Below are 12,105 nucleotides of genomic sequence, written 5' to 3' on the forward strand. Positions count from 1 at the left end.
GAAATATCTTGTGACATTGCAAAGGCTTGTGGAAACATATGGAGTGACATGTGTGTCTTTTTATCCAGTTAAACAAGAAATGGATTTGAAATAAAAAAAAGATTTGCAAATAACATTATTGTAACCATAATTATAAAAAGTGTTGCGTTTGTTTGCAAATTTTTTAAAAAGTCATGGAACTATAAGTTTTGTTTACTGGAAGTTTCGTTTTGATTGCATTTCAACTAGGTTAATTGGCGACTCTAAATTGTCCATAGGTATTAATGTGTGTGAATGTTTGTTTGTCTATATGTGCCCTGCGATTGGCTGGCGACGAGTCTAGGCTATATCCCGCCTCTCACCCAAAGTCATCTGGGATAGGCTCCAGCATACCCCCTCGACCTTAATGAGGATAGGCGGCATAGAAGATGAATGGATGGATGGATGGATGGATGGCATTTCAACTGCAATCTTTAGAGCAGGGCCTCCTCTGACTGAGGCATTTAGGGGCTATCCACATGGAAACGTTTTCAGGTCAAAACAGCAAAGTATTTTAGCGTTTCAGCCTCTCATCCACACAAGAACGGCGTTCTGGGTGACCTGAAATGGTATTTTTTGAAAACAGCTTCCAGACTGGGAAACTTGTCGTTGCCGAGTATACAGGCAATATGAAAACGATGACATCACCGACACCCCGTCACCTCCACCATGTGGTTCACGTGACCAGAAGTGAGCTTTGACGACAAACCAACATAACAGCTGAATATTTCGAGGTAAATGACTGACCCCAGTCGACATTCTCCTCATATTTTGTATTTTGTCTGATACTTCATAATGACTCGCAAAAATAATTCCTCTTCTCGCAGGTCAGAGCAGAAGCAGAAGACAAAGGACTTTCTTTCTTCTTCTATGATTTGGTGTGTGACGGAACCACGTCACACACCAAATCATCACAGCGGCACAGGTAGGTGTGTGTGTATATTACATTGTTTTCACTCAGTGATTCGTTCCCATCTGGATGCAACAATGTACTAATCCGCCACAGTATGGACGCAACTTTTTTTCAAACAGTCAGAAAAAAAGTCCCCAGAACGTTCGTGTGGACAGGGCCTTAGTCACAGGGGAATTGGCCCTTTTTCACTTTTTCCTAATTTTAATGGGACCTCTGTTTCTGAAGTTCGATGTGGATCTTCCCTATATCGGAGCTGTAAGTTTTGGTTTGGTTTGGTTTGGTTTAGTTTATTTGAACATGAAGGTTACAATGGAATACATCTCATGAATCATTTTTTCACAGTTCTACATGTCCAAAAGGAGTAGGAAGAAGCAAAGCTTATTTAATCCTACCCCCCCATCCAAATCTACATCTTGTACAGTACATGTAGTTCACTTCCTGCATTCCATGTCATGTTTTCTGTGATAGTCAGGATAATACATAATAGATAACGGTAAGACAGCCCTCCCAAAAAAAAAAAAAAAAAATTATATATATATATATATATATATATATATATATATATATATATATATATATACTGTATATATATACACATATACATTAATAATAATAATAATAATAATAATAATAATAATAATAATAATAATAATAATAATAATAATAATAATAATAACAACAATAATAAATAAATAAATAAAGAACAAAGCTTTTTTTTATAAACAAAAAAACCCCAAAAAATAACAAACCTGACAGAACAATCAGGACTCTTCTGCCTTGTATTTAGCAAACATCAACTGCTTGTATTGTTTTTTGAATTTGCTCATCTCTGTACTTTGTTTGAGTTCCTTACTCAATCCGTTCCATAATTTAATTCCACACACGGAAATGCTGTGGGTTTTCAGCGTAGTTCTCGCATATAAATGTTTTTAGTTTAATTTTCCTCTAAGATCATATTTCTCCTCTCTGATAGAGAAATACTTTATTAGGTTTTTGGGTAACAAGTTGTTATTAACTTTATGCATTATTCTAGCGGTTTGAAAGTGTACTAAATCTGCAAATTTTAATATCTGTGATTTTAAAAATAAAGGGTTTGTAAGTTCTCTATACTTGGCATTATGAATTATCCTCACACATCTTTTTTGCAGTCCAGTGAGTGAGTGAAGATTGTAATTATTTTGTAATTATTTCCCCATATCTCCACACAATACATTAAATATGGTAATACTAAGGAACAGTACAGAGTGTGGAGTGATTTTTGGTCAAGAACATATTTTGCTTTATTCAGTATAGAGATATTTCTCGCCACCTTTTGTTGTATATATTTAATATGAGATTTCCAACTCATTTTTTAATCTATTACAACCCCAAGGAATCTATATTCTTCCACTTTTTCAATATCCACTCCATTAATTTATATTTGGTTGTACGTATCCTTTCTGCTATTTCCAAATAGCATTATTTTAGTTTTACTTAAATTCAGGGATAATCTGTTCCTGTCAAATCATGATTTTAATATGACCATTTCATCCTTGACCTTTTTAATGAGTTCTTGTGTGCTTTCACCAGAACAGAAAGCGGTGGTATCATCCGCGAATAAGACCAATTTTAAGTCGTTTGTTACTTTACAAATGTCGTTAACCTACAAATTAAACAGTTTTGGTCCCAGTATGGACCCCTGGGGTACTCCACACGTGGTGTATAAACTCCCAGATGTATATTCTCCTAGCTTTACAAATTGTTACAAGTCACAATACAAGTTGTGACTTTAATCTTCACTCTGGATGGTATAGGCTCGCATTTGTGAGGTGGGAGCCATATTGATGGATTTTCTTTTTTGAGATGTATTCATGTAAGCTTACCTTGGGGCTCGCCCATTCAATGGTAAAGGCAAGGGCTATAGACGTGGATGTGATGCATATTTTAATTGACAAATTATAATTGTTTTTTAAAATGTGATTAAGTTTCACTTTGAACTCCAAGATAAGTGTGTTACAATATCCACTCATCCATTTCCTACACCGCTTGTCCTAATTAGGGTCACGGGTAAGCTGGAGCCTATCTCAGCTGACTTCGGGCTTGACTCGGGGTGCAACAATATAAACAAAAATAAAATAATAAAGTTTGCTCTTTTAGCAAGTCAGTGTGACTTTAATGTGTATATTAGCAGAAATACTGTATATGTTAAAATAAATATAAAAAAATAAATATAAAATAAATAAAATTGCCATTCCAAGAGATATTCTGATTTTTCTTATTTTTATTTTTTCTTTTGTCAAGACTGAAGGGAGCCACAAAAAGGAAGCTGAAGGTGCATGCAGCTCCCTAGCTGTGGGTTGCTGATTTCTGGTCTAGCTTGACAGGCTTTCTGGTTGATCCCATGAGCTACTTCAATGTTTACCTACTGCACCTGTTTCCACACTGCATACATTTAACACAGAGCTAATATCAACCTCAGCAAAATGTAAGAATGAGATGTTTCAAGGGTTTCATCAGTGTTATGTTTACTTAAAATGCCTTCTATTTGGTATCACATTGAAATTAAGAAAAGTGAGCGCCTGACGTATCGTAGCTGTAGCAGCAGAGCTCAACTTGATTGACAACCGGCTTGCCTGAAGACGCACAACTGACAAACCGGTTCTCACTGTTTACAGATGCACTCGAGGTTTGCCTTGTGAACACAGATCTTATCCCAGCCCCATTTGACATCTGTTCAGTGTCCCCTGTCAAATGTGCCAAACTTCACAGTTCGGGCTTCAATGATCTTTGACAATTTCATGAATGAAACAAAAACGGCAACCCGCATTGGAGTTAGAAGATTTGGGTGCTCACTTGACCTTTCAACTTTATCTTTCAGAGAGAACAACTAAGTGATTATATGAAATAAACCCAAGGCCAAGCAAGAAACATTAGCACTTTTGAATTCATTATGATTTAGTCATTTGTGCACTGCACCTTTAAGATTGATCAACTCTGGCAGCCAATCAGTGCGGCCCTAGGAGAGAGAGGGAACTTGAGCTCTTATCAGCTGTCCAGTGGAGCATAAGGTTGGATTCTTTTTAAGTTTTTAACAAAGATATGGTGAATTTCCATATCTTGGAGATTCTAATTGTTGTTTAGTAAGTAATAAGTAGAGTCACGGCAGTATGTTTTATGTTGAGTGTATTTTGTAGATAAAATAAGCTAACAGGCCAAGTTTGTGTCGGTTGCGAACGAAGCTGCTAAAAGAGCCGGCTCTTTGAAATGAACAACCTGAGCCAGCTCGCGTCATTAGGAGCCAATTGGGAGCTGATTTATTTTTTCCTCCTCTTTTTTTACTGTTAAAGGCGAATGTCATTGGTCAAGATGTGTGGCGGCGTCTGTGAGGCCACACTGAGCAGCCGATGGGTGGGGTTAAACACACACAGCACCAGTGTTGCCAGCGTGGCAACTTTGACGCTAATGTCTGGTGACATTCCAAACTGTCTTGGCGACATAGTTTCTCAAAAGCGACAAATCTTACAACTTCTTCTGACGACATTGGAGAGTTTTCTGGTATTTGGGGACTTAAAAGTGAAAGCATGTATTGTTCTGCAGTTTCTGTTTTTACTTCGCTGGTCCGCCCCACTCCAAAGCAGTCACAAGGAGTCAGTGTGCAGTCAGCTCCCGAACACAGCGGCGGTCTACGCATCAACGAATCAAGGCGCAGTGCTGCCGGGTGGATCAGGGCGAGATTTAAAACGTAAATGTTTCCTAATCTTCATGAAATTACTACTCATTTACACTCAAGCCTCATTCTGACTCGGTCACTTACCTGTCAGTGTGTCAGAACTAGGGATGTGAATGATAAACCGATGCGACCGGATATATGGTTTGAGGAGCGAACGATTCTGATGTGCCGGTAAAAGACTCCTGAATCGATAATAATCAGCCATAAATCTTTAGATTAATTGATTGTGAAGACATGCATCGGGAAGAAGCAATTGGTTGACAGCGTCTTACAAACAACGCAAGAGTTTAGGCTGCCGACGAAAAGATTGTCACGCATATGCCATTACTTGCCATGGCTGAACACGAGAAGAGTAACGTGCCAGCTAGCTAAATCCAAATAGTAAATTCATGTTATGTTGTTACTTTAAAAAAAAAAAAACGAACATTTATGAACCCTTTATTGCTTTATTAGCACATCACCCTTACTCGCATGTAGCTTCAACAGTGTGTATACAGTGTGTTCCAAGTTATTATGCAAATGATATTGTTCTCTGATTTTGCTAAATAGTCAATATAAATTACAGTCATCATCATTTTCAAGTCATCAACCTTTAGAGTATAATTTGAATGTTATTGAACAAACCTCCCAATGAAAACAGTATTTAAAAAATAAAAATAAAAACTTAAAAAACACTGTTCCATATTATTATGCACAACAGAGTTTCAAAGCATTTCATTGGTTGTTAGGAACCGAAAATGGTCATTTGTTGAATTTGCAGCATAAGGAGGTCACATTTACTGATAGCAAAAGCTATTTCAATCACTAACATTTGAACAGGCCAAGTTACATGTTAACATAAGAGCCCTTCTTTGATATAACCGTCACAAATCTTTCATTGAACATGTGAGTTTTTGGATCTTTTCTGCTTGAATTTCTTTGCAAGATGTTAGAATAGCCTCCCACAGCTGCTGTTTTGTTGTGGTCTGCCTCCCACTCTCATAGATGTTTTGTTTGACGATGCTCTATAGGTTCTCAATTGGGTCAGGGGAAAAAAGGGGGCCACACCATGAGTGCCCATAACAACCAATGACAGGCAGGTAGGTATTCTTAGCATCATGAGATGGTGCATTGTCATGAATGAAGGTCACTTTGCTACAGAAGGTACAGTTCTTCATATTGTAGCATGGAAGAAAGTGGTCAGTCAGAAACTTGACATACTTTGCTGAGGTCATTTTCACACCTTCAATGACCATAAAGGGCCTACCAGCTCTCTCCCATTGATTCCGATCCAAAACATGACTCAGCCACCTCCTTGCTGACATCACAGCCTTGTTGAAATATGCTGTCCATACTCTACTTCATCCATCTGGACCACCCAAGGCTGCGTGTCCCTCATCAGTAAACAGGATTGCTTGAAAATTAATTTTCATGTAATTGTTGGCCCACTGAATCTGTTGTGAGTATTGGTTAGGGGTGGCCAAATTGCAATCCTCAGGAGGATTCTAAACCTTGAGGTTCATGGGACTTTAGAGGCACCAGCAGCTTCAACTACCTGTTTACTGCTTTGTAATGGCTTTTTAGCAGGTGCTCTCTCTTTATTTGATAAATTTGTCTGGCAGACACCTTTCTCATTACGTCTACGTCAACATGATCCCAGCTGTCATGAATCAGCCAGAAATTTATTCACCGTACGAAAGTTTTTGTGAATTATTGAATGTTGTCATGCCTTGTCCAAGGTATTGCAATATTTGACGCTTTTTTGTCAGCGGAGAGATACTTTTTTGTTCCCATATTGCTTGAAATCTGTCATATGCTTAATAATGTGGAATTACGCTCACCTGGCAAACTAATTAGGACAGTTGTCTGAGATTGATATCAGAAATCCAGAAAGCCCCAAGACACAATGTCATCCATGAATTTCATTGGAAACCCCCCCCAAAAACTATGTTTATGATACTAAAATCCTATTTGCATAATAATTTGGATCACACTGTACTTCTGGTTTCCCCTTGAGCGCTAAGCCTTCTGAGTAATGTAATACACATTTACCAATGGAATTCACATCTCCGAAAATGTAGTCATACAGTAATTATTAATCTGTTTAAATTGTAGGTGAAATTGACTACTGAAATTGTGTAAATGTAACTCCATCAGGCAGTATAAATCTTTTATCTTGTAGATGTGTATTTGTACTTACATCGGATGTGTATTTTATATGTAGTACGTGAGACTGTAAATGATCTATTATCTAATGTTTGCAACATCATCTAAAATCCTTTAGCAACTATGATTGAAATGAATGATGACAAAAGTTTAAATAATGACAGTGGGTGTAGTTGAATGTGATAACAGTATGTAGTGGGCAGTGGATTAATTATTGGTTTCCATTTATGGTGACTGCTGACTGAGATAAGGGATGAGATTAAATATTTTCTGGACCTTAGCTGGGTCTGGAGCAGGCTAGTTCCAGAGAATTAATCTCCATGGTAATTTATGTCAAAACATATCCATCCATTCTTTTTCTATGCCGCTTATCCTCATTAGGGTCGTGGGGGTATGCTGGAGCCTATCCCAGCTGACTTCGGGCGAGAGGCGGGGTACACCCTGGACTCGTCACCATATCCTACTTTCCACTATCCCCCTTTTGTGCTTATCTGAGTTTTGTGCAACAGAATAATAAAAATAAAATAATCCATCAAGTCCAAAACATGGCACGCTCGCTCACTCCGTAATAGATTGATACACGTAATTGCACTGGACTCTTATGCTTGCACCCGCAGGTGGAGGGTCTCCAGGGGTGAGATCCCGTGTGGCTCCTTCTGGCTGGGCCCGACCGGGCCGCACGGGTGAAGGCCCGACCACCAGGAGCTTGCCTCCGAGCCTCTTCCCCGGGCCTGGCTACAGGGTGAGGCCCTGGTGTCACATGTCTAGGCAAGGTGCGGTCTCTCCTCTTGTTTTTCTTTATAGGGTCTTGTGAATCACTCTTTGTCTGGCCCGTCTCCTAGGACCTGTTTGCCTTGGGAGACCCTACCAGGAGCATATAACCCCAGGCAACATAGCTCCTAGGATCACTCGGGCGCTCAAACCTCTCCACCACGGTAAGGTGGTGATTCACGGAGGAGACTTCTCAATACCACTGACATACCTTCCATAGAGGAAGCAAAGTCTGAGGACACGAACGTGGACAGTTCCATCACCGTGGTCAAGGTATCTGGGGTAGTCAAAACACTCCCCAGAGTTTTGCCCTGAGTTCCTCAACGCTCTGGATGTTGAGGGACTGTCTGGCTGCCACATCTCTTCAACATTGCGTGGAAATCGGGAACAGTGCCTCTGGATTGGCAGACCGGGGTGGTGGTCCTCCTTTTCAAGAAGGGTGACCGGAGGGTGTGTTCCAACTATAGGGGGATCACACTCCTCAGCCTCCCTGGAAAGTCTATTACTGGGTGCTGGAGAGAAGGGTATGACTGTTAGTCGAACCTCGGCTACAGGAGGTGAAATGTGGTTTTTGTCCCGGTCCTGGAACACTGGACCAGCTCTTTACCTTTGCAAGGATACTGGAGGGTACATGGGTGTTTGCCCTACCGGTCTACATGTGCTTTGTGGACTTGGAAAAGGCATTCGACTGTGTTCCTTGTGGTGTCCTGTGGGGGGTGCTCCGGGAGTACGGGATTAGTGGCACGCTACTACGTCTCATTCGGTCCTTGTACTACTGGAGCAGGAGCCTGGTTCGCATTGCCAGCAGTAAGCCAAGCCTGTTTCCAGTGAACGTTGGCCTCCGCCAAGGCTGCCCTTTGTCACCGGTTCTGTTAATAATTTTCATGGACAGAATTTCTAGGCGCAGCCAAGGCGTCGAGGGAGTCCAGTTTGGGTGCCTTAGGATCTCGTCTCTGCTATTCGCAGACGATGTGGTCCTGATGGCGTCATTGGGCTGTTAGCGTCAGCGTTTACTGGGACGGATTGCAGGTGAGTGTGAAGCTTCGGGGATGAGACTTAGCACCTCCAAATCCGAGGCCATGGTTCCCAGTCAACAAGGGGTGGACTGCACCCTCTGGGTTGGAAGTGATGTCTTTCCCCAGGTGGAGTTCAAGTATCTCGAGGTCTTGTTCACGAGTGAGGGAAGGTTGGAGCTTGAGGTTGACAGGTGGATCGGCGCAGCGTCTGCAGTAATGCGGTCGGTGTTCTGGAAATGACTGAAATGGGTTTCCTAGGGTGGCTGCTCCTTCACATCGAGAAGAGCCAGTTGAGGGAGGCATCTAGTCCTGATGCCTCCCGGATGCCTCCCTGGTGAGGTGTTTCAGGCCATGCACAGCTGGGAGAAGGCCCTGGGGCAGACCTACGACACGCTGGAAATATTATGTCTCGTTGCTGGCGCCTTGGTGTCCTCCCGGTGAAACTGGAAGAGGTCAGCGAATGAATGATAGCCAGCACACCCTGCCAACCAAGGCGAGTTATCTGCTGAGGGATGAGGAGAGTGAGGAGGAAGTATGCAGTGTGAGTCCTTGAGTAAACTGGTGGCGTTTGTGATACAGCACATTAAGTTAAATTTTTTATTTTTTTATTTTGAAGTTCGATATGTAGAAATTAATTGCGTACAATCATCCCCCGCTTATCGTGGTTAATTGGTTTCAGCCCCGACTGCGATAGGTGTATTTCCGCAAAGTAGGATTCAAAATTAATAAATGCAATATTTTTGTATTGTATATATTTTTGGAGTTAGAGCACAGAAAACCTGTTTATGACCATCTAAATACGGTTTTAACATTACTAACATTATTTTAACATTATTGGAGACCTGTAGATATTAAATAACATCCCTATAGCCACCTTTATACTCATATTACCTAATATAGTAGACATGATAAGCAATTATAAGACATAATAACTCCCCATTAGCATTGGGAGAGTTCCTTGTTGCTGTATCTCAGACATAATATGGGTTGCATCAAAAAAAGATCGACATCAACATATGATCCATCCTCACTATGACGTTTCTCACTTAATTGATATACAGGACAGCCAATCTAACATTAATCTGCCATACATAGACATACACACCGACAATAGTGCTAGCTTTGTTTAAAGCACATGGCACACTGCTTACATGCAGGCTACGGGATCTTTGGAGTGACACAAGAGATGGCTGCTGCTTTAACAATAGATCTAACACTAACTAGTTAGCCTCCAACTTATTTATTGTATGCTTAAGAATAGGTTTGAGACAGGGTAGAGATGGAAAAAGTAAGAAGACAAAAATTGCTACACGGAAAGGGAGGAGAACTTTTTTTGTCATGTCATATCGGACTCTTCATCCATGGCTGACTTAATGCAGGTAATGCCTCGTCAATGCAACACTACTGATGCATATAACTTGTCTTTCACTATTTTTTTTAATAATAGGCCAGAGTCAACTATGAAACAGTGATCATTTATCAATTCATTTGTTAAAAAAACACAATAGAGCGATGCTCAAACCGAGATGTAGCAAGGGACGACTGTATTGGTGTGAATCGAGGTCACGATTTTTTTATTTACTAAGTGAGTCGTTATGGCTGTTGTAAATCACTTCAGTTTCTTCACCCCTCACCTCACAAACTGTGCAAATTGTAGAATTTCATCTCTGTAAATGAGTAGCTCACATTTCCTGCTTGAAAAGAGACGTGTGCATGTCCAACCTGTCAGGATGCAGTGATGGCTTTTGTTCCCATTTAAAGTCTGGGGAGAAGAACGCTTGCAATGAGTGGCGTGTGTCAGTCATCTTTAAAAAATGCTGGCTTTGTCTTTTAAGTGGCTTTAAAATATGCATGTTTTTGTCTGTGCAATCTAGTCCAAAAGGCTTTTTAGTCTGCGTCAGAGTCTCTTCAATCTCTGCTGCTGCTAAGGTTAAAGTATTTAGTGTTGGCTGGTTTATCTCTCGCCACCAGAGGGTAGAGGCTGGAGGAAGAGAGGGAGAGGAACTGGATAAGTCAGAGGCTTCCCCATTACTGCAACTGATGGAAAAAAAAAGTAGGAGGACTCTGGCTTGCCGAGCAAACACAACTGACAATGACATGGCTATTTTAGCTCCAAGTAAATAACCAAGCGTTGTCCTACTGTACCCACCATAGGACACAAAGTGTGACCTCTGGAGACCTCACGCTCGATAAACAAGAAGCGTAATTACACACCCACATGGTCCTGCAGGTGGAATGGGTTCAAGGCGGGACTCGGTTGTCATAAGGACGGCAGGCAGCACCAACAGACATAAGCCCACCATCATTAGAATGAAAGGCGTGGCCATGCTTGTCACCGCTGTGGACCTGATGTTGCCGTGGAGACAGGAGACACACACACACAGAACACGCACACACACAGAATGGCTTAGTGACACAGCTGGGAAATTAAAACAGCAGCCCAATGCAGCAGGCATTTCACTGGCCAATCACTCTTGCGTGTGTGTGCGTGCGCACTGCATGCACCACCTAATTACAATGACAATGTCAGCCGCTTTCGAGATGTATTCACCACGCCTGTCCAACATTGGACATCAAGTGGGGAAGACCAATTACTGGCCTATCTGATGGTTTTACAGCTGTGTAATACACGAGGAAGTCTGTGTGCTTGTTATTGTTGTTGGCGCCGTCTTAGCTGCGGTGACAACAAAAATGTATATAACGACAGACACTCATTTCTAGCAGTGTTGACGTGGAATGAAACATGATCACAATGTCAATAATTAGACAGCGTCAGGTGGCGACACCGTGGAGGCAAAAAAGTGAACCATTTTATTACATTAAAATGTTCCATACAAACAATGCATACACACTAGTTTTCATATTGCTTTGGACGTAAGTTTCTTTTCCTCTTGAGTTCCTGTTAAACAACTGTGTAACAAAGTATAAGTACAACATTTATGAAAATATAAATCTTTAAACAGGTAATCAGTCCTGACAATACAAAGAATACCATAGAAACATTCATCACCAGTATGTCAACTATGTGTTGCAAACGTAGAAGTTATTAAAAGTCATTCAAGTTACTTTAACGTACAATTAATACCATTTACTGGTTTCCATATGGCCACATTCAAATATAAGCTTAAACTGGCATTCCAATATATTAGGCGAGGACTCTTCTTTCTTACTTTTTTTTTTTTAAAACAAATATAACACATTTTTTCTATCATGAACAAAAGCACAGTCCAACACTGAAACCATTTTGTAACAATATCACTACACTACAAGCCTCATGAAACAAAATGAACCAAACTTAGATTGGGACTTTGGCAATTACGTGATATAGGAATCGTTAATAATAGACTTCAGGGAATATTTTAAAGCTTGATGCTGCTAATGATCCAAGGGCCATCATCAAACTGAGTAAACATAGAAGGTGGATTAGCCCTTTGAGAGGAAAGTGTGTGGCTTTGTCTCAGGCGAACATTATAGTACTTACTTACAGCTTGACCTGATCTTAACAACGTTGAGTTCTGTGGGCTCACTTAGCT

This window comes from Dunckerocampus dactyliophorus, chromosome 15 (genome assembly GCF_027744805.1).
Source record: "Dunckerocampus dactyliophorus isolate RoL2022-P2 chromosome 15, RoL_Ddac_1.1, whole genome shotgun sequence".
Lineage (NCBI taxonomy): Eukaryota > Metazoa > Chordata > Actinopteri > Syngnathiformes > Syngnathidae > Dunckerocampus > Dunckerocampus dactyliophorus.